Here is a 21,937-nt window from a genome sequence, read left to right as displayed (position 1 = left end):
AGTAGCAACCACGGAAGGTGGAGTTCAAGGAGAAAATTCAGGCTTTGCTCTATAGTTACTGAAAGACTAAGTATGAGCAGAGAAAACACCATAGAAACAGAAAGCAGACTTTCATGAAACTATGCACTCCTCGGGGCTTCAACGTTCAGTGTGCACTGGAGTAGGGAACACTCCTGAGGATCAACCAGACATTTTTATTTGCAACAATAAGTTATCCCATATGTTTAGAGAGTGATTTCTTACCTGGTGGCTAGAGAGTTGAATTAATGCGGCTGTAAGGAGAAAGAAAAGAGAAGGGTTAGGCCTGATTCCTTTGTCAGAACTGGGCCTGGGACTGGGGCGGCAGCAAATCATCAGAAGTGAGCAGAGTCTTGGGTGATTGACCCTGAACATCAAAGGCAACTTGGAACAAAGCGGTAGGATGGAAGTCAAAATCATAGAAAAGTGAGGTAAGTGACGATCAGTCATACAAACGCATGTCAATACATATCAAAGACACAGAGCAGGAAAGAGGGACTGGTGGCAACAGTCAGAGACAATGAATATGCACACAAACAGAGGATAAAACATTAAGAAGGTCAGTCTCAACTTGACAGAAGAAAATAAAGAACAAAGAATGGTAAGACAAGCAAAAGTAGAAAAAAAATCCAAGGTAAATGGCAAAAGATGCTGAAATAAGTAAGACCTTTAAGGGTGTGGGGAACTGGAGATCATAGGAATGGCAAGGAAAAGTTATTGCTAGAAGACGCAAAGAGGATAGGAAAAAATGAGTTCTCCACCTGAGTGTTCATAGAGGATAGAAGTCAGATAGACAGTGGCTAATGCCAGAAATGGGCAAGGAAAATGTTTCACTATGGAGAAACTGCAGCATTCTCAAGCTTCATAAAGTTCCACGGGTGAAACAGTATTGCACCTGAAAAGGAGAGTGTGCGTGCTTGGGGTGGAGTGTCTTAGAAACCTTCCCGCTGGGCTTTGGCAAATCTGGATAAGGAGAGGCAGACACAGCCCTGGACAGTTAGCAGTATCTCACTGGGAGATAATGCATGGCTCACTCTTTGGCTGCCATGTGATGAGACCTAAATGTCAGGAAGGTAACACCCATTCCTTTTAAGAAGCAGGTGTCAGAACGGGTCAGTACTAAAATGGCTGCTGTTTGTGCTTTCAAAAAGGCCAGTCATTGTGGTAGCTTAACTCCAACATGGCTAGATGATCATAGTGCCCTTTGACACCCCTAGCTCTGGGAGGTCTTCTCTCTGAGACACTTCCAGGGGAAAAATCACCAAGACAAACATTAGGGAGAACAAAGTCAGTCTCTAGGGAACCCAACTGCACAGCCCTCACTGCCATTCACCTCTGGTTTTAAATTCTGGGACTGATTTTAATGTACTTCATTTCACTATTATCGTAAACACCTGGGCAAGCTCCTGCCAGTGCGTTTTGAAAACAGCTAAGAAAGGAGGAAGGCTCGGAGGGAGTGAAGCAAGGTCCTGAAGAAGAGAATGAGGGAACTAGTGATTTCCCAGGAGCACAGGGCCAAGGAAAGCTTATGTATGCTGCTCTGTTGGAGAACAAAAGTGCAGAAACAAGAGTGGCCAACTTCTAAAGCCAGGCCTCACGGGAAGATTTCAGGACCTCCAAGAACAGAACCACTCCCAGGGGCAACTGTTCAGACACAGAAGCCTATGAGGGCGTGTCACATTGGAACCGTAGTAGCAGGTTTCCTCTGCCATGTGCTCCACCGTGATGAGCTGTCCTAACACAGTCACAAAAGGTAACCAAGCCGCCCCCCCAAAAAAAGTGTGAAGACTGACTCCTAGATTGAAGTCTTCAAACAGGAAGCCAAAAACAATCTTTTTATAAATTCATTGTCTGACTTACAGTAACAGAAAACTGACAGATACAATGGGGAACCTTTGAAATTTACCAGCATAAGATGTTGCTACAGTAGTCTACTTTTGGGGAACATAAGATTTAATCATTAAAGCTATAAATTTTATATAAAAGTTATTACAAATCCATCACAGATAAGCGAGAATAGTTTTAAAGATACTTTATTTACTAATTTGACTTAAAATAAAAAGCAACCTAACTTAGACTAACTGGCTTACTAGTAAAAATAGTTCCTAATTCCTTTTGTCAAGGGTCAGTTATTCAACTCCACAATATTCCAGGGTTGAAGTAAGAGAAAATGTAGTCATTTGGGTTATTTTCTACTATACACTGAGTAAGATGTCAAGATAATGGTATAACTTCCTTGTCAAATAGCGTTAAAACATTGTTTTTCTTTCTTGTTTAGATGATAATATTCGTGGCATACATCTCAGCCAGGAATGTGTACCTACTACATTATTTTTTTAAATTCAGTGTGAGGCTAAAACAATCATTTGCTTTTACTCCTAATTTGTAGCTAGGAAAAGTGGATTTCATGAAGAATGAACACACTTGTGACCAGTGTCAACCATATTGAAATGAGAACAAAGGCTGTCCTATGATATAATGAGAAAATTCATTTTACTTCATATTAATTGACAAATTTAAGTTCTGAAAATAGCATCCCAAAACATCTTTATGCATGTTTGAGGCTTCATAAGAATATCCATGCAGGGTATGGCCCATCCATTGGTGGACTCGGTACTAAGCAATTGTAGTGTTGAACAGCTTCTTTTTTTAATAAAAATTTTTATTTAAATTGAAAACAATCTTATTTTGCATACTAATCTCAGTTCCCTCTCCCTTTCATCCACCCATGCGCCCCACCAATCCCTCACCCCACCCTCAATCCACTCCCCAGAGAGGATAAGGCCTTCCATAAGGGGTAATCAAAATCTGTAACAGCATCTTTCTTTCTTTCTTTCTTCTTTTCTTTAATCATTATTTCTCTCTCTCTGTCTCTCTCTCTCTCTGTCTCTCTCTCTGTCTGTCTCTGTGTGTGTGTGCATCCGTGCGTGCGTGCATGTGTGTGTGCGTGCGTGCGTGTGTGTGTGTGTGTGTGTGTGTGTGTGTGTGTGTGTGTGTGTGTGTAGGAGGGAGAGAGAGCAGCACACATGTGGATGTCACAGGAAAACTTGCTGGATTGGTTCTCTCGTTTCATCACCTGGGGTACAGGAAACAAAAGCAGGTTATCAGGCTTGGTTACAGGCATTCTTTTCAACTGAGTTACCCTGCTGGCATGGGGCAGCTAAGATTTGTTTTGTTTTGTTTTATTTTTTATTTTTTGGTATATAACATTTTTTTAATTTTAGAAGCACTCTTATTTATATATCAATCCCCCCATTCCCCAGCCCTCTTCTCCTTCAATGATCTCTACTGACACCCCAAACCACCATGCACCCATTCCCCAAGGATAGTGAGACCCTCCACGGGGTGCCATTAAAGTATATTACATCATTTGGGGAGGGCCCAGGCCCTCCTTCCCCTATCTGTGCTACAATAGTATCCCTCCATAGGGAATGGACTCCCAAAGTCCATTTATGCTCTAGGGATAAACACTGGCTCCACTGTTAGAGGTCCCATAGACTGCCCAGGCCTCCTAGCTGACATTCACATTCAGAGGGCTTGATTTGGTCCAATGCTGGTTTCCCAGCTTTACCACTAGGGTCTCTGTGCTCTCACTAGGTCAGGCCAAATGTTTCTGTTGGTTTTTCCAGCACAGTCATGGCACCATTGCTCACCCCTCCTCTATCTACACAACTGGATTCCAGGAGTATGGCTCAGAGCTTAGATGTGGGTGTCTGCTTCTGCTTCCATCAGCTACTAGATGAAGGCTCTAGGAATGGCAACCAAGGTAGTCATCAATCTCATTGTAGGGGAAGGGCATCAAAGGCAGGCTCTCCACCACTGCCTAGATTCTTAGTTGGTGTTATCCCTGTGGATCCCAGAATATTTCTCCAGTGCCAGACCTCTCTCCAAACCTATACTGGCTCCCTCTATCAAGGCATCTCCTTTCTTGCCCTCCTTTATTCCTCCTCTGTCTCAGTCATCCTGATCCCTCCTGTTCTCCTCCTCTCCCCTTCCCACATCCCCCCTCTCCCTCAGGGCTCCCAACTTGCTCAAGGATTCTTGTCCCCCTTCCTTTCTTTGGGTGACCATGTGCTCTTCTCTCAGAGTCCTCCTTGTTTCCTAGTTTCTCTGGTGGTGTGGATTTTAGGCTGGTAGTCTTTTGCTCTATGTCTAATATCCATATATGAGTGAGTACATGCCCTGCTTGTCTTTCTATGATTGGGTACCTCACTGAGGATGTTTTCTTCCAGTTCCATCCATTTGCCTGTGAATTTCTAGATTCCATTGATTTTTCCACTGAGTAACTATGTAAATGTACCACATTTTCTCGATCCATTCTTGGGTTGAGGGGCATCTATGTTGCTTCCAGGTTCTGGCTATTACAAACAGCACTGCTATGAACATAGTTGAACATATGTGCTTGTTGTATGAATGTGCATTTTTGGGGTATATACCCATGAGTGGAATTGCTGGATCTTGAGGAAGACTGATTCCTATTTTCCTGAGAAACCACCATACTGATTTCCAAAGTGGCTGTACAGGTTGACACTCTCACCATAAATGGAAGAGTGTTCCTCTTTCTCCATACCCTCTCCAGCATAGACTGTCATTGGTGTTTTTGATTTTAGCCATTCTGGCCAGTGTAAGATAGTATCTCAGAGTGTTTTGAGTTGCATTTCCCTGATGGGTAAGGATGTTGAGCACTTGCACAAAGTTAACCTGGAGGAGTACACACCAGGAAATAACCAAATTGAGGTCTGAAATCAATAAAGTAGAAAGTAGAGAAACAATACAAAGAATCAATTAAACAAACAGTTTGTTTTTCAAGAAAATCAACAAGATAGACAAACCTTTATACCAACAAACCAAAAGGCAGAGAGAGAGCATGCTAATTAGCTAAATCAGAAATGAAAACAAGGGCATAACAATGGAAACTGAGGAAATCCAGAGAATAATCAGGTCATACTTTGTAAACTTGTACTCCACAAAATTTGAAAATCTAAAGTAGATGAACAATTTTCTCGATAGATATCACTTACCAAAATTAAATCAACAACAGATAAGAAATTTAAATAGACCTGTAACCCCTAATGAAATAGAAGCAGTCATCAAAAATCTCCCATCCAAAAAAGGCCCAGGGCCAGATGGTTTCAGTGCAGAATTCTACCAGAAATTCAAAGAAGAGCTAATACCAGTACTCAACAAATTGCTTCACACAATAGAAACAGAAGGGTCATTGCCAAAATTTTTATGAGTCTTCAATTACCTTGGTATCCAAGCCACACAAAGATACAACTAAGAAAGAGAACTACAGACCAATATTCCCCCTCATGAACATTGATGCAAAAATACTCAACAATATACTGGCAACTAGAATCCAAGAACACATCAGAAAAATCATCCACCATGATCAAGTTGGCTTCATCCCAGGGATACAGGGATGGTTCAACATATGAAAATCCATCAATGAAGTCCACCATATAAACAAAGTGAAAAAGAAAAACCACATGATCATTTCACTAGATGCTGAAAAAGCCTTTGACAAAATCTAACACCCCTTCATGATAAAGGACTTGGAGAGATCAGGGATAACAGGAACATATCTAAACATAATAAAAGCAATATACAGGCTGGAGGGATGGCTCAGCCATTAAAGGCTAGGATGACAACCAAAAATAAAAGTAATATACAACAAACTAACAGCCAACATCAAACCAAATGAAGAGAAATTCAATACAATTACTCTAAAATCAGCAATAAGACAAGGCTGTCCAATCTCTCCATATCTCTTCAATATTGTACTTGAAGTTCTGGCTAGAGCAATAAGACAACAAAAGGAGATCAAGTGGATACAAATTGGAAAGGAAGAGGTCAAACTTTCACTATTTGCAGATGATAGGATAGTTTACATACGTGACCTGAAAAACTCTACCAGGGAACTCCTACAGCTGGTAAACACCTTCAGAAAAGTGGTAGGATACAAGATTAACTCAAAAAATCAGTAGCCCTACTGGGCTGAAAAAGAAATCAGAGAAACATTGCCCTTTACAATAGCCACAAACAAAATAGAATATCTTGGGGGGTAACGCTAACTAAACAAGTGAAAAACCTGTATAGTAAGAACTTTGAGTCTTTAAAGAAAGAAACGAAAGAAGATACCAGAAAATGGAAAGATCTCCTCCCATCCTCTTGGATAAGTACTATCAACATCGTAAAAATGGCAATCTTGCCAGAAGCAATCTACAGATTCAATACAATCCCCATCAAAATCCCAACACAATTCTTCACAGATCTTCAAAGAATAGTATTCAACTTCATATGGAAAGATCTATTATAGAACCATAGTCCTGAAAATAGCTTGGTATTGGCACAAAAGTAGACAGGTAGATCAATGGAATTGAATTGAAAGCCCTTAGATTAGCCCACAGACCTATGAACACTTTATTTTTGACAAAGAAACTAAAGTTACACAATGGAAAAAAGAAAGCATCTTCAACAAATTGTGCTGGCATAGCTGAATGCTGACATGTAGAATGTTGCTGATAGATCCATATCTATCACCATGCACAAAACTTAAGTCCAAGTGGATCAAAGACTTCAACATAAATCCAACTAACCACACTTAGAGAAAGTTGGAGGTACTCTTGAACCCATTTTACAGGAGGCTTCTTCCTGAACATAATAACACCAGTAGCACAGACATTGAGAACAACAATTAATAAACAGGACCTCCTGAAACTGAGAAGCTTATGTAAGGCAAAGGACATAGTCAACAAGACAAAATGGCAGCACACAGAATGGCAAAAGGTTTTTACCAACCCCATATCTGACAGAGGGCTAATTTCTAAAATATATAATGAACTGAAGAAGCTAGCCACCAAAACACCAAACAATCCAATTAAAAAGTGTGGTACAGAACTAAATAGAGAATTCTCAATAGAGGAGTCTAAAATAGCTGAAAGACAGGTAAATTTTGGGTTTTTTGTTTTGTTTTTGTTTTTGTTTTGTTTTTGTTTTTTGGTTTTACCAGACAGGGTTTCTCTGTATTGTTTTGGAGGCTGTCAGTCCAGCCTGGCCTCGAACTCACAGAGATCCGCCTGCCTCTGCCTCCCGAGTGCTGGGGACAGGTAAGTTTTTAATGTGTATCTGGAATTATACTCTCCTCTGTTTGAAAGTCAAGACTCTGACAAAACTCTTTGTGGTCCCTTGCAGTGTGTTGCCTACTTGACATTTGCTATGGCTCTCCAACTCAACCCAGTTTCAACCCAAGACATGTCATCATTTTTTGATAGGCTGCTTGAGTTTTCAAGGTTTGTATGGAAGAAATGTCCCTGGCTGAGTGGATCCTCAATCCCTTGCAGGAGAAAAAATGGAATGCAATCAGACATAGACTAGTTGTAAAGTAAGAAGTGAAGTTCACAAATAGACTCCAGTGGAGAAGCACAGCCACTCCTGAGGAGAGTAGCCAAAAGCAAAGTCAGACATTTCATTTTATGGAGAAGAGTTTGAATATTCATGTCTTTTCTGGGAAGTGTTTTGAATATTCATGTTTTTTTCTGGAAAGTGGGGAGACTTTCAGGGCATGCCTGCTGATTTGCACAGGGATTAAGTGGGCTCCGCTTGTACAGCGTTCCTCTCTCCCCTTACGGAGATGTCACTAGGCTAACTCATTACCACAAAGGTATAGTGAGGCTCCAAGAGGGTCGTCTGTCAGTTGACTGTCGTCTTGGCAGTCAGTGGCCCTAACCAATCTACCTGCAAGTTCCGGCTTTTGTCTGCTTGAATGTCGCTGCTTCAGTCGAACCTTCCAGTTTTCTCACTGAGAAATCTTATGGCCCCATGGGAACTCTCCATAGCGTCCATTAATCACTCCTCTTCTCTGAGAAGGCTATAAAAACGGGTCAAAATGACCACACAAGGCACAGTGCTCCGCACGTTTAGAAAATCTAAGTCCTCCATAGTCTCTGACTTGATCAGCTGTGGGTCTCTCTGTTTACTGCCCACTACTGCACGCAGAAACTTCTGTGGTGTCAGTTATATGATGCACTGATATACGGGTATAAAGATAAGTTATTAGGAATCAGTTTAATACTGTAAACTTAGCAGAATAATAGCAGGTCCTCCTCCAAGGTCTATGACCCGCCAAACCACAGGTTCTTGTTCCCAATAATGGTGCCAGATAAGGCTTTCTCTTGTGGAGCAAGCCTTAAATCCCGTCAGAAAGTGATTGTTTACCCCCATCATTCTTGTCACTATTTACTAGTGGCCATGCCTTGCCAGGCCAGTCCTTTTTTGTTCTAAGAGTTCACAGCTGTCTAAGACTGATGATAGCAAGACTCACAGTGTGTGGTGTCTTCAGCAATAGCATTCTGAGGATAACCAATTGCACTGTCAATAACAATGGAGTTTATGGGACCTCTGGTCAACAACACTGGAGGAGATAGCCCATTCCTGGAACTGGGCTTTTTATTGTGTTTATTTAGTTGTGGTATATAGTAGGGGCATCGTTGTTCCATTATAGGATAATTCCATTTAAACTCTTTTAATGTTTAATGTATATATATATACATATATATATATATATATATATATATATATATATGGAAGCTTCTATCGTAGTGGCTTTCCATACGATTTTGTAAAAAAATTCCTTAGTGTTATTTATTGCACATTTGTTCCTTTGCCCTGCCCTCCCTTCCCCAACCCTAATTTAATCATCCCTGTTCCATTGATTCCTGTTACCCTTAAATCACTGAGTTCTGTCCCTCTCCTTTGAAACCCTCCATATGACTTCTTACTATAGGAACGTGACAGCCTGCACCAAGCTCAAGCCAAACTAAATCCTAGCATGGACAGCAGTGGCATGAAGCTTCACTCTTAGTTGGGGAGCTGTGGGCAGGTGATGAATGCCAGGAAAGGCAGAGTCTGTTTCCCTTAAGAATGGGTCCTCTGAGCCGGGCAGTGGTGGTGCACGCCTTTAATCCCAGCACTCGGGAGGCAGAGGCAGGCAGATCTCTGTGAGTTCGAGGCCAGGCTGGACCAACAGCCTCCAAAACAATACAGAGAAACCCTGTCTCATTAAAAACCAAAAAAAAAAAAAAGAATGGGTCCCCTGGATCACACTCCAGTAGAAGGTCACCCCCCATGCACAAGGTATTTGAGCAGCAAAGATTGGACTCAATGAGGGTGGATCTGGGAAGAGACAGGGAAAGGGTTAATAAGATCAAAATACATTGTATGAAGTCCTCAAAGATAATAAAAAATAAAATAAAGCAAAATCAATAGCCACAGACTCAGACATTTAGGCCCCACTTTTCTTTAAATGGCAAAACAAAATAAACTTCTGCTATTGATATTCCTTAAGTAATAAAATTAGTAACTGAGTTGTCATTTTAAATTAGCTATATTCTTATATTTTGTTACATTTTCTTTGTAATACCATCTTAAACCTGATATTGATAATCTTGTTAATAGTTATGTTATGAACATTAACTTTCTAATATCTTCTTTCACTAACTCAATATATTTTATCATGACCTTACTAGAGATTATATTAATAAACCAAGTCGTTATGGTCCTGATATTTTTCAACATTTACCTCGATAAATAACACTGGGTGTTTTGAAAGTAACAACATGAAATTTCTTGGAATAATTTGATAATTTAATGATTAATAATTGAATAATTGAATGATGACAGCCACACTGAGATTCCAGGCTCACTTGGTTACTAAGTCTCACTCTGTACCCAAGGGAAAATGAAAGATGAAACAGCTAAGTAATGACCCACAGCAGCCTTAAGTCAAAAGACTAATTACAGAGACACAGGTTGTAGTCACAGGCTCTATAAACCAAAAATAGCATAAGGCAGAGAAAAATTACTGCTCTTTTGTCTTATAAGGTAAGATCCAAATTCATTGTTACCACATGCTTTTAATATGCCATAGATTTCTGTATTCTGTGTGTGTGTGTGTGTGTGTGTGTGTGTGTGTGTATGCCTGAGAGAGAGAGAGAATGAGTGTGTGTGTTTCCATAGCAATGCTGGGAGCTAGAGTAGATAATAAATCTTTTAAAAATGTAACTTTTAAAATCTATTGTCACTGAAAATGAGTATCCAAAACTGGGTTACAGTCTAGATGGGCTGCATCAATTATAAGGTCCAATTAGAGATGGAAATGTGTGCCCTGATCCCCAACAAAAGTTATTAAAAATTTCCAGATGATCATAATGTACATTAAACCAAGATCCTAGGCTCAGCACCTGAACCAAAGGAGAACTTCTCCTGGGCTTGGCACCTGAACCACTCGCGGAGTCTGTGAGGAATGTTTTCGTTTGCATTTTGTTTTGTTTCTATCAAAGATAGTGAACCTGGCAAGTACTAATATTTCCTGAACCTTCCACATCCCCTGTGAGCCAATTATCCAAATGAATCAGATGGTTAAGCTCCCATCAATGGGATATGACTCAGTCACATCAGGGATAAAAGACAGTAGCCATCATGGTCAAGTGTGCTTGCTAGCCAGTCAAGGGTGGGTCTTGGTACACCCCTTTATGCAAAAGGCGTTTCTTGCTGAGCTACTTTTCCAGTGTGCTCCTTTATCCAGCAATGGCATTATTCTTTCTTTCTAATTGACTTCTTGGACTCGACACCTGAACCAGATGCTCCCACGGCATCACCCGTACAACTGCACAGGTTGCTCAGATGTAAATCCAATGGTCACTGAATGAGAAATAAAGAAATATTGGAGATTTTAAGCATAAATTCCTCCTTCCAAAATTCTAAAACTATCTAACCTTGTCTTGACATGGCTTTGGGTCAGACATCTATACCTAGGAACAGAACCCAGTGATACAAAGGGAGCCAGTACCCCCCCTCCCCCAGTCCTTTCTTGTTGCTGTCCACCATCCTTATAAATAAATAAAAACAATAAAGCCCTCTACTTTGAGAAGGAGATCACTGAGTACGAGGAGGAAATACAAAGTAAAATTACTATACACCAAAGCAAATGAACCAGGCTTGACATGTCAAGGAGCAGGGAGAACTCATCAGACTCTGAAGGCTATTGCCTTAGTAACAACTGGGACCGGGCAAGAATTTCTAAAACTAATATTCAAGCATTCTTGGGCATCATTTGGCGAGGCACAGCATTGAAAGACCTGCTCCATCAGCTCATCCAAACCTGAGAGGAGTTGTCGTTATGTAGTCAACATACATGTCTGTTTCTATAAGACATTCTAGTTATTGGAAACACTGACATCATCACTCACTGGCTCTGAGAAATTGTGTAGTAGTATTTCAGGTGCAGTCAGCTTTCTTGGGGATGCCATTTGAGGACTCTAGTGTTACTCAACCTAAGATCTTTAGTCATGTTTTATCAAGCTAGAGTCAGCTACCCTTCCCTCAATAAATCAGTCAATAGTGAAAAGAAGGAAAGGCGGCTTTGTGGTTAGAGTGAGAATGAACCCCATAGGCTCACATATTTGAATGCTTGATGAAGTATTTATCTAATTATTCTTTGTTAATAAAAACTCAAGAGTCAGATATCGGAGTAAGAACCTGAATGATCAGAAAAGCAGCAGAAAAGCTATCGGTGACCTCCTATCTCTTTTGTTCCTCCATTCAAAAGGGCCAAGACCCTCTCTAAGCCCCACCCTACCAATTCCTGTCTATCTGTCCTCAGTCCTCCAAAACCACTATGGTAAATATTAGTCAGGTAGTAGCTAGCTCTGCCCTCTGATTCAAAGCAAACGTAGTGTCAAGAGTGCAATAAAAATATCACACAACAGCTTGGTCCCCAGAACTCTTTGGGAAGGATTATGAGGTCTCACCTTGTTAAAGGAGGTGTGTCCCCAGGTGTAGGCTTTGAGGTTTCAAAAGCCCATACCATTCCTAGTTAGCTCTCTCTAACTTGTGCTTGTGAAGCAAGATGCAAGTTCTCAGCTACTGCTCCAGCACCATGCCTGCTTGCCTACTGGTATTCTCCCTACCATGGCGGTCATGAATTCTAGCCCTCTGAAGTTTTCAAGGCCCCAATCTTTTATATGTTGCCTTGATCATGCTGTCTCATCACAGCAAACGAAAATGAACCAAAACAGGGATATTTATTCAATGTGGCTACACTGGGAAGAGGGACACAAAGATCCATGCACAACTGTCCTCCTCCCAAGAAGATGTCCTCCTCCCAAGAAGATGTCTTCCTCTCATTTTGGGAGTTCTGACTTGAGGGTAGGATTTAAATAGAAGATAATGGATATGCATAGCCAAGCTGTCTGGCTAAAGGTGAGAGCCCTGTTCACAACTGACTCAGATTTAAGTCAAGATCATCAGACAAGCTCATCACCCGATGCCCCCAGGGTTCCAGTTTTTTCTTCTCCATCAGGAGATTCCTGGGAGAATTCTAGTTTCTTTCTTTTTTTCTTCCTGTTTTTTTTTAAATTAAGTTAGAAACAATCTTGTTTCATATGTCAATCCCAGCTCCCTCTCCCTCCCCTCCTACCCATCCCTCCCCACCAGCCCCCAACCCCAGATCCCCACCCAATCTCCACTCTGATCCTCAGGGAGGGTGAGGACCTCCATGGTGAATTCTAATTTCTTGGGGTCCACAGTTTCAATAGTCTGACACTAAAGGGAAGGATACAGGACAGGCTGGTTACACTAGCAATCGTGTGAGATAGCCAGGCTCTGCTAATTAGTTTCCAAGCTTCGCTTCTTCATTTCATCAAGCAATATTATGAGAACACATGATTATACCATGTTTTTTATTTTTTATTATTTATTTTTAAGTTTAAATTTAGATTAGAAACAAGGTTGCTTCACAAGTCAGTTCCAGGGCCCTCTCCCTTTCCCTCCCGTACCCTCTTTCCAGGCCCCCATTATCCCCTCATTTCCCCAGGGAGGGTGAGGCCCTCCATGGGGGTGTCCATAGTCTGTCATTTCATCCAGGGCAGGGCCTAGACCCTCCCCCAAGAGTTCAGGGTGAGAGTTCATCTCACATTGTTGGATGAGAGTCCAAAGTCCATGTGTATACTCGGGATGAATACTGATCTACTGTCCAAGGCTCAATAGATTACCTAGGCCTCCTCATTGACACTCACATTCAGGGGGTCTTGATCAGTCCCATGCTGGATTCCCAGGCTGATGCCTGGGATTCAAGAGTTAACCCTTGTCAGGCCAGCTGTTTCTGGGGTTAAACCAGCCCAGTCGTAATCCCTTTGGTCATCAGTCCTCACTCTCTGTTACTGGCTTTCTTGAGTTCAGCTCAGTGCTTAGCCATGGGAGTCTGCCTCTTCTTCCATCAGCCACTGAATGAAGTTTCTGTTTCCCAGAATCTCTGGCAATGGGATTGTAGGCTGGCACTCCCCAGATCTATGTCTAAAATCCATATATGAGAGAGTACATGCCATGTTTCTCTTTTTGTGACTGGGTTACCTCACTCAGGATGGTTTCTTCTAGTGTCATCCATTTGCCTGCAAATCTCAGGATTCCATTGTTTTTTTCTGCTGAATAGTACTCCATTGTGTAAATATACCACATTTTCTCTATCCACTCTTTGGTTGAGGGGCATCTGGGTTGCTTCCAAGTTCTGGCTATTACAAATAATGCTGCTATGAACATAGTGGAACAGACATCCTTGTTGTATGAATGGGCATCTTTTGGATATATGCCTAAGAGTGGAGTTGCTGGGTCTTGTGGTAGGTTTATTCTCATTTTTCTGAGGAATCTCCATACTGATTTCCAAAGTGGCTGAACCAGTTGGCACTCCCACCAGCAATGGAGGAGTGTTCCTCTTTCACCACATCCTCTCCAGCATAAATTGTCATTGGTGTTTTTTATTTTAGCCATTCTGACAGAAGTGAGATGGTATCTCAGAGTTGTTTTGATTTGCATTTCCCGGATGGCTAAGGATGTTAGGCACTTGTGAATTCGAGGCCTGGCTTGACTGACAGCCTCCAAAACAATACAGAGAAACCCTGTCTTGTAAAACCAAAAATATATATATGTATATTTCTCAAGTGCCTCTCAGCCATTTTAGACTCCTCTATTGAAAATTCTCTATTTAGTTCTGCAGCCCACTTTTTAATTGGACCCTTTTATATCATGTTTTAATAGTCATTTTTCTGACCATTGTTACCAAATACCCTACAGAGAAGCCATTGGAAGGATGAAGGTTTTCCTTTGGCTCTCATCACGGCAGAGAAGGCATAGCAGCAGGAAAGGTGGGAGAAGCCCAAGGCTGTTTGCTCAAACCTGGGTGAGTGAGGAAGCACATATCTTCACAGAAAGACCAGGCTACTGAGGCCTGACCCCTCAGTGACCTTCCTTCCTCTCTCTGAGCTCTCACCTCTCAAATGTTCTGCAACCTCCCCAAACAGCACTTCTAGCTGTGGTCTGATAGTCAAGCCCGCGAGTTTTTGGGAGACAGTTTACATCCAACCCCAACAGATTTCAGCTGAGTAAGGAAGGTGGGATGAGGTGGTGGCGCTAAGTGGATCTGAGTCACATCATGCCCCAGCTCAGTCAGAGAAGTTCCCTCAGGTTTTGCTGACTGGCTGATCCTGGTCCCACCAGTGGCTCACAGAGGTAAAGAGCATGTCTTTGTGCGACAACCTCATCACCTCCAGTTCCTGTAGCAACAGCTCTAATGCCAGCTGCCAGACACAAATCCCAGTTCCACTTCTCCCAAGCTGGGGGACTCTGACAGGTTACCTCATATGAAACTCTGACAGGTTAGCATATGAAACTGTGGTTTTCATGCGTAAATTTCCATACATACATATCATAGCACCTTGCTTACATACACCTACATTCATTGCTCCACTTACATTCACCCTTCACTACCCTCTTTCTTTCCACTGTTTCCCTTGCTCTCCCATATGGACCGATCACCTTCTGTTCTCATCTCTTTCACACAAACACATGTGTGTGCACATGCAAACACACACACACACACACACACACACACACACACACACACACAGAGGTTGGGGGAGACTATGAATGTTCCCAAGAGAAACTTTACTTACATTGGACCTTCTGCAAGTCTGGTTAACCTGATAAGAAATTCAATGGCCATGGATAGATTGGGACATTGTAGGTCTAGAGCCCAATTAGAATTTATCTTTCACTCTCTTCCAACCCTCTTAATAGCTAGTCTTGTGTCTGACCTAACATCCCTTTGTGTCAGACCTAACATTCCTCCACCACTAAGTGAAACTTTTCAGAATGCATTAACTTAGCAGACCACTATCTCCCACCAACCAAAGTCTAATAATGTCATCAGACAGTGCCAGAGACCTACAGCAGAGGCTGTTTCACTGTTATGTAACCCAACTCACCTGATATCTCCACCACTATATTGGAAAATTGTCATGATATATGATTTTCTTTAATCTACTTCTATAAAAGTTCATGAAACTCTTACCATGTGGTATTTGAGACAACCGGAATCTCTGTTCCAGGACTGTGGTCACTCATATTGGGCTGTAGAATGCATTATTTCTTATCCCTTTAGGGATGAGAGTTATGTTTTCGCTTTGGCGATGGAAACATTTTTTGAAGTCTACATATAAAAGAAGACATGAGATTTTTGTCCTTTTCAGGAAAATTCTTAAAACACTATGTCTTATTCCTTTGTCTAAAAAAATGGAAAAAGACAGTTTTGTCTTTCTCCCAGGATGCTATGAAGAGTAAGCAAGAAGGTAGAACAGTGGCTGCCTCCATGGTGTTGAATTTTGTGGTTTCAGTGGTCAATTGAGGCAAGAAAGTATTCAATGGAAGTTTCTAGAGTAAGTAATTTGCATTTCCAAGTGTGCACACACACACACACACACACACATACACAAGTAGGAGGAGCCTAGTGGGAATAAGCAGGGGGCTATCAGGAGTGGAAGGAGAATAAAAGGAGTACTGGGGTGAATATGTTCACAATGAATTATATGGATATATGACATATTCAAAACTAAAAATAGTAATTCCTTTTAATCTTAAGAATTTAATTGGTGGTTGTCATTGGAAATGGCATGCTATTTTGGTATTAATTTCATGTGGGGTTGATATGTACCTTTTTTCTGTTTTTTTGTTTTTTAAATCGTTTTTATTTTTTTATCTAAATACAGTTTCCCCTCCTACCTCCAGCTGCTTCCCACCTTCTCTCCCATCTGAATCTATGCTATTTCTGTCTCATTGGGAAAGAACAAGCTTCTAGGAGATCACAACAAAACACGATAAAATAAAATATAATAAGGTAAAAACAGCCATGTAAAGAGAAGCTTTTTCCTTGCTAGCCACTTTGGTTTATCCCCCGCCAGCCGCCTGGGCTCTGCCGCATTGTAGTCCCCAAATAAACACACAAGACGCTATATTAATTATGAAGCTGTTGGCCTTGCTTTTCTCTTACTGGCTAGCTCTGCTTTAAGTAATTACCCCATAATTGTTAATCTAAGTATGTCTCTTACCGGAGAATAGTTCCGGGCTCCTACCCCATGGCGTTACATGTTGACTCTCTGTGTTTCTCCTTCCCAGAATCCTCCTGGATTCCTAGTCCCACCTATCTAGATTCCTATTGGCCAGACAGTGCTTTATTAACATAAGACTTCCCCAACATCTCCTCTTTTCTGTTTAAACAAAAAGAAAGGTCTTAACTTTAACATAGTCAAATTGTATATAACAGAACAGTTATCAAGTAAGAACATAGTTACAATATTTTAGCAAGATTTAAAGAAATATCATCCATCCCATCCTTGTGAGTCCAAAGTTCTATGTAGCTTATATTTTATCATAACTAAGGAAAACTGTAACTATAACTATCTGTCTTCAACTCCATCAAAGACCACAGAAGGATAATATATGAACACTAGGATTTACAGAGACATCTTACTGCCTGGACATTCATCCGAAGTTCCTCTGTAATGTTGGGGCATCCATTTTCAGCCCATAGGCCACAATGTGTCTGGAACACTTCTCAGCAAAGCAGGAAATTTCAAACTGTCCATCTGCATTGGCAGTATGTCAGTCATTTTTCTGTGTCCTGCAGAAAGTCTGGTAGACTCTTCCATGAAGCAGGAACCCTGTAAGACTGAGTTCAGCAGTCACTTTTTTGTGGGTTCTGCATGTTCAGTTTGTACAGCAACAGTCAAACAGTCTAGGCAAGAGCAGTTTCTTGCCCAAATGGCTAATCTTGCCATGTTGAAAGCAAACTCCATAACGAGTTTTTTCGATGCCCATCTTCCTCTCAGACATAATTGGTGCTGCCAGGAGCAGACATTTCTCATTGTCAAGAAAAACCCTAAACCATTTTAAATGCCATTTTCTGAAGGTCTTTGAGAGGTTTGAAGACTATCTATCTGTCTCAAATACATCTCTATATATCTAGAAAACCTAACTTACCTAACTATAAGTTCTGACTATTATATGTAAATATCTATAGTCTGTATTCAATTATGCATTATGTTTTAAAAGAGCAGTATAAGCACAATACTTAATCAAGAGGAGAAATATAAGCATCACAAAATTGACCTTGAATTTGTATCAATAAATGAAAAACAATACCCATACCATAATTCCCCTTTTTACCATTAAAAAAAGATTGGCTGTGATCATTAGCCAATTATAAACAACCCCATTTAAATGAAAAGAAAGATTTATAAACAAGATGGGAATTAGGACGTCGCTCATTCCAAACTGCTTCATGCTGGAAGGGGGCACTGTTCATACCATGGGGATCATGACAAAACTCAGAAACCTGTACAAGTCCTTATTTTCGTGGTCTGTAAAGCTCCATCATCTTAGCTGTTTCAGTTATTGGAACACCTGGTCCACTGCTTCCGGGGGTCTTGGTTGGTGAAACCACAGAAGCTTGGAAGGAATCCTCAGCTTTTCATTTTCTGTGGAAACATAAACTAAAACTCCTTTTCCGAGTAACATATCCTTATACTTAAATTCTGAAGTCAAGGCATTTTTAAAAGATATAAGTTGAATTAATTCAGCAGCATTTATAATCAAGTGTACTTTAGTTGTTCCTTCCTTAGCAATCAAAAAACTGAAAAACATAATAGCATACAGTATCCAGACTCTCTGTGTATTTTCCATCTTTACGTGGCTTATTTATTTATCTATTATTATTATTATTATTACTCTATTTCTTTCACTTTTATTTATTTTTCTCTGAGACAGGATTTCTCTTTGGAAATCTGCCTGCCTCTGCCTCTGGAGCAATTCCTACCGGCGTGCGCTACCACAGCCGGCTTCTTTATTTTCTCTCTCAATCTTACGTATATTTTTAAACACACTGTAAACCTTTAGAGGCTTTTCTTTATCCAAGTCTGACTTTACAGCAAATCTTTGTGTTTTTCTGGCCACGTGTCTTATCTGTTAAAACCGCCGCAGTTTAAACTGCGGTTTCCAAGATGGCGGGCGTAAGCGTGATTCCAGCTTACCGCCTCAGTCCATGCTGACATCCAGCAAAAGCTGCCACTTCCAGCTGTACGTACACACCTTTCAATCATTAGCAGAGTCTCTTAAAACAACCTTGGTGGTTTTTTTGTTGTTGTTGTTTTTTATTTTTTGGTTTTCTTTTTATGCCGAGTCAGGAAGACTCTGGTAAGCCAGCCACGTGAATCTTGGCTTGTGGCTAGCAAAATAGAGCACACCTGAGAAAAATGCTGCTACCAAAATCTGTGCTTCTCTCTGTTCTTCTGTTTCTAAAATTCCTTTAAAGCTTTTGTTGTTTTGCGTGGAAATTTAATCCCGATTCTGACAACCATTCTGTTAACAGAAACCTTTTCTTTGAGAGGAGCCTTCCCACCAGCCTGGTTCTAGAGCCGCATCAGTCCCAAATAAACACACAGGAGGCTATATTAATTATGAAGCTGTTGGCCTTGCTTTTCTCTTACTGGCTAGCTCTGCTTTAAGTAATTACCCCATAATTGTTAATCTAAGTATGTCTCTTACCGGAGAATAGTTCCGGGCTCCTACCCCATGGCGTTACATGTTGACTCTCTGTGTTTCTCCTTCCCAGAATCCTCCTGGATTCCTAGTCCCACCTATCTAGATTCCTATTGGCCAGACAGTGCTTTATTAACATAAGACTTCCCCAACACAGCCGGGTGGTGGTGGCGCACGCCTTTAATCCCAGCACTCGGGAGGCAGAGGCAGGCGGATCTCTGTGAGTTCGAGGCTGGGCTGGACCGATAGCCTCCAAAACAATACAGAGAAAGCCTGTCTCGTAAAAACCATATATATATATATACGTATATATATATATATATATATATATATATGTAAAAACAAAAACTGTCATATTGAAGTAGGATCAGATAAGGCAACAGAAAAATAAAAGAGCCTCAAGAAAAGGCACAGGAATCAGAGACCCACACACAGAACTGTCTGTCTAGATAATTGTGCAGTCTATCCCTTCTATCTCTCTGTCTGTGACCACTCTGAGTTATCTGTCTAGTATTGTGCTCTGTCTATCTAATCTATGCCTTTGTCTGTGTCCACACAGAGTTGTCTGTCTATAAAGATGCTCAGTCTATCCCTTCTATCTCTCTGTCTGTGTCCACTCAGAATTGTCTGTCTAGAAACTTGCTAAGTCTATCCCTTCTTTGCCTCTGTCAGCATTCAAAGAGATTTGTCTGTCTAGAAACATGCTCAATCTATCCATTCTATGCTGTTGTCTGTGTCCATACAGAGTTGTCTTTCTAGAAATGTGCTCAGTCTATCCCAACAATTCCTCTGTCTGTGTCCACACAGAGTTGTCTATCTAGAAACTTGCTCATTTTATCCCTTCTATGCCTCTGTCTGTGTCCACTCATAATTGTCTGTCTAGAAACTTGCTCAGTCTATTGCTTCTTTGCCTCTGTCAGCATCAAACAAAGTTGTCTGTCTAGAAATTTGCTCAGTCAATCCATTCTATGCCATTGACTCTCTCCACACAGAGTTGTATGTCTAGAAACTTGCTCAGTCTATCCATTCTATTCCTTTCTCTGTATCCACACAGAGTTGTTTGTCTAGAAATGTGCTCAGTCTACCACTTCTATGCCTCTGTCTGTGTCCGCACAAGGTTGTCTGTCTAGATACTTGCTCAGTCTATTCCTTGTATGCCTCTGTCAGTTTCCACTGTGAAAGATTTTGCACGTTTCTAGACAGAAAATTCTGTATGGATATAGGCAGAGAGACAGAAGGGATAGAGACCCACTTGTTTACACATCCAGGAGTCTCATAAAAAAGGACTAAACTGGAAGGATCCCAGCACTGGGGAGGCAGAGGGAAGTGTATCTCTGTGAGTTCCAGGCCAGTCTGGTTTACAGAGTGAGTTCCAGGACAGGCTCCAAAACTACAGAGAAACCCTGTCTCAAAACACAAAACAAAACAACAACAACAAAAAGACCCAGAGTCTGGCCACACTTCATTCTTGGCCTCACCTACACCCCCTGTCCTCTGCTGCAGTAAGTGTGGGTTCTAGTCACTGTCCAACTCCCTCCAACTCACCCCCCTTGCATCTTCCTGGGCCTGCTCCACATAGAGAGGACCCGTCCAAGCAGGAGAGACCACCCGAAGTCTGGCCACACCTCAGTCATGGCTCCCATTCGCTCTCTGCCCTCTGCCCTCCACTTGAGTCTTGGAACCCCTAAGCCCTCCACTTGAGTGAGGAGAACATCTGGAGAGGCCAGACCATCCAGAGTTGCAGACACTGAAGTCTTGGCCCACATACACCACTGGGAGACTAGAGGAGACAGAGAGACCCCACCTGCACCCATTTGAAGAAGGGATGGGAAGATGGCAGTATAAGAACACACTCAACAACAGGAAGACCAATAATGATACCACCAGAATCTAGGGACTCTATATCAGCAAGACCTGAACATTCAAAAGCAGATGAAGCAAAAGAAAATTACCTTAAGAACAACTTTATGAAGATATTAGAGACCCTCAAAGATGAAACGAGAAACTCCCTTAAAAAATGGAAAAAATTAAGGAAATGGAGGAAAAAGGCAAGCAAAAAAAAACCAAAAATACAAATTCCTTAAAGAATGCAAAGAAAGCCAAGAAAAAAACATCGAAACAAGTGAAGGAAACAATTCAAACAGTTTAAGACTTGAAAACTGAAATAGAAAAAATAAAGACAACACAGAATGAGGGAATGCTGGGAATAGACAAACTGGGTAAATGATCAGGAACTACAGAAGTAAGTATAGCCACTAGAATACAAGAGATGGAAGAGACAATCTCAGGTGTTGAGGACTCACTAGAGGAAATATAATCATTGACTAAAAAAATCTCAAGTCTATCAGATCCCTAACACAAAATATACAGGAAATATGGGACACCATGAAAAGACCTAACCTAAGAATAATAGGTATAGAAGGTGAAGAAATGCAGTTCAAGAGTACAGAAAACATATTCAACAAAATCATAGAAGAAAACATCACCAACCTAAAGAAGGAAATGACTATGAAAGTACTATGAGGCTGCCCACTCTCTCCATATCTCTTAAATATTGTTCTGGAAGTTCTAGCTAGAGCAATAAACCAACAAAAGGAGATCATTGGGATACAAATTGGAAAAGAAGAAGTCAAACTTTCACTATTTACAGATGATAGGATAGTTTACATAACTGACCTGAAAAACTCTACCAGGGAACTCATGAAGCTAATAAACACCTTCAGTAAAGTGGTAGGAAACAAGATTAACTCAAACATAATATATCTTGGGGTAAAGCTAGCCAAACAAGTGAAAGACCTGAATAGCAAAAACTTTGAGTCTTTAAAGAAAGAAAATAAAGAAGATACCAGAAATGTAAAGGTCTCCCAGGCTCATGGATAAGGAGGTTCAACATAGTAAAAATGGCAATCATGCCGAAAGCAATTCAACGATTCATTAAATCTCTATCAAAATGCCAACACAATTCTTCACAGACCTTGAAAGAATAATACCAAAT

The 21,937-nt window shown here is 41.0% G+C and overlaps 1 long non-coding RNA gene across 1 annotated transcript; it reads right to left on the bottom strand.

Moving 5' to 3' along the window:
- Window positions 1-3,026: 3,026 nt before the first annotated feature.
- LOC121134703 lies at window positions 3,027-19,005 on the bottom strand. Its single transcript, XR_005871826.1, has 3 exons — window positions 18,949-19,005; window positions 15,422-15,559; window positions 3,027-3,094 (listed from the first exon to the last, which is right to left on the bottom strand). It is a non-coding gene; the product is annotated as an uncharacterized LOC121134703 (long non-coding RNA).
- Window positions 19,006-21,937: the final 2,932 nt, after the last annotated feature.

Source organism: Mesocricetus auratus, unplaced genomic scaffold (genome assembly GCF_017639785.1).
Source record: "Mesocricetus auratus isolate SY011 unplaced genomic scaffold, BCM_Maur_2.0 Super-Scaffold_100029, whole genome shotgun sequence".
Lineage (NCBI taxonomy): Eukaryota > Metazoa > Chordata > Mammalia > Rodentia > Cricetidae > Mesocricetus > Mesocricetus auratus.
Note: the sequence above shows the minus strand (reverse complement) of the source record. Positions and strands in the feature narration are given on the sequence as shown.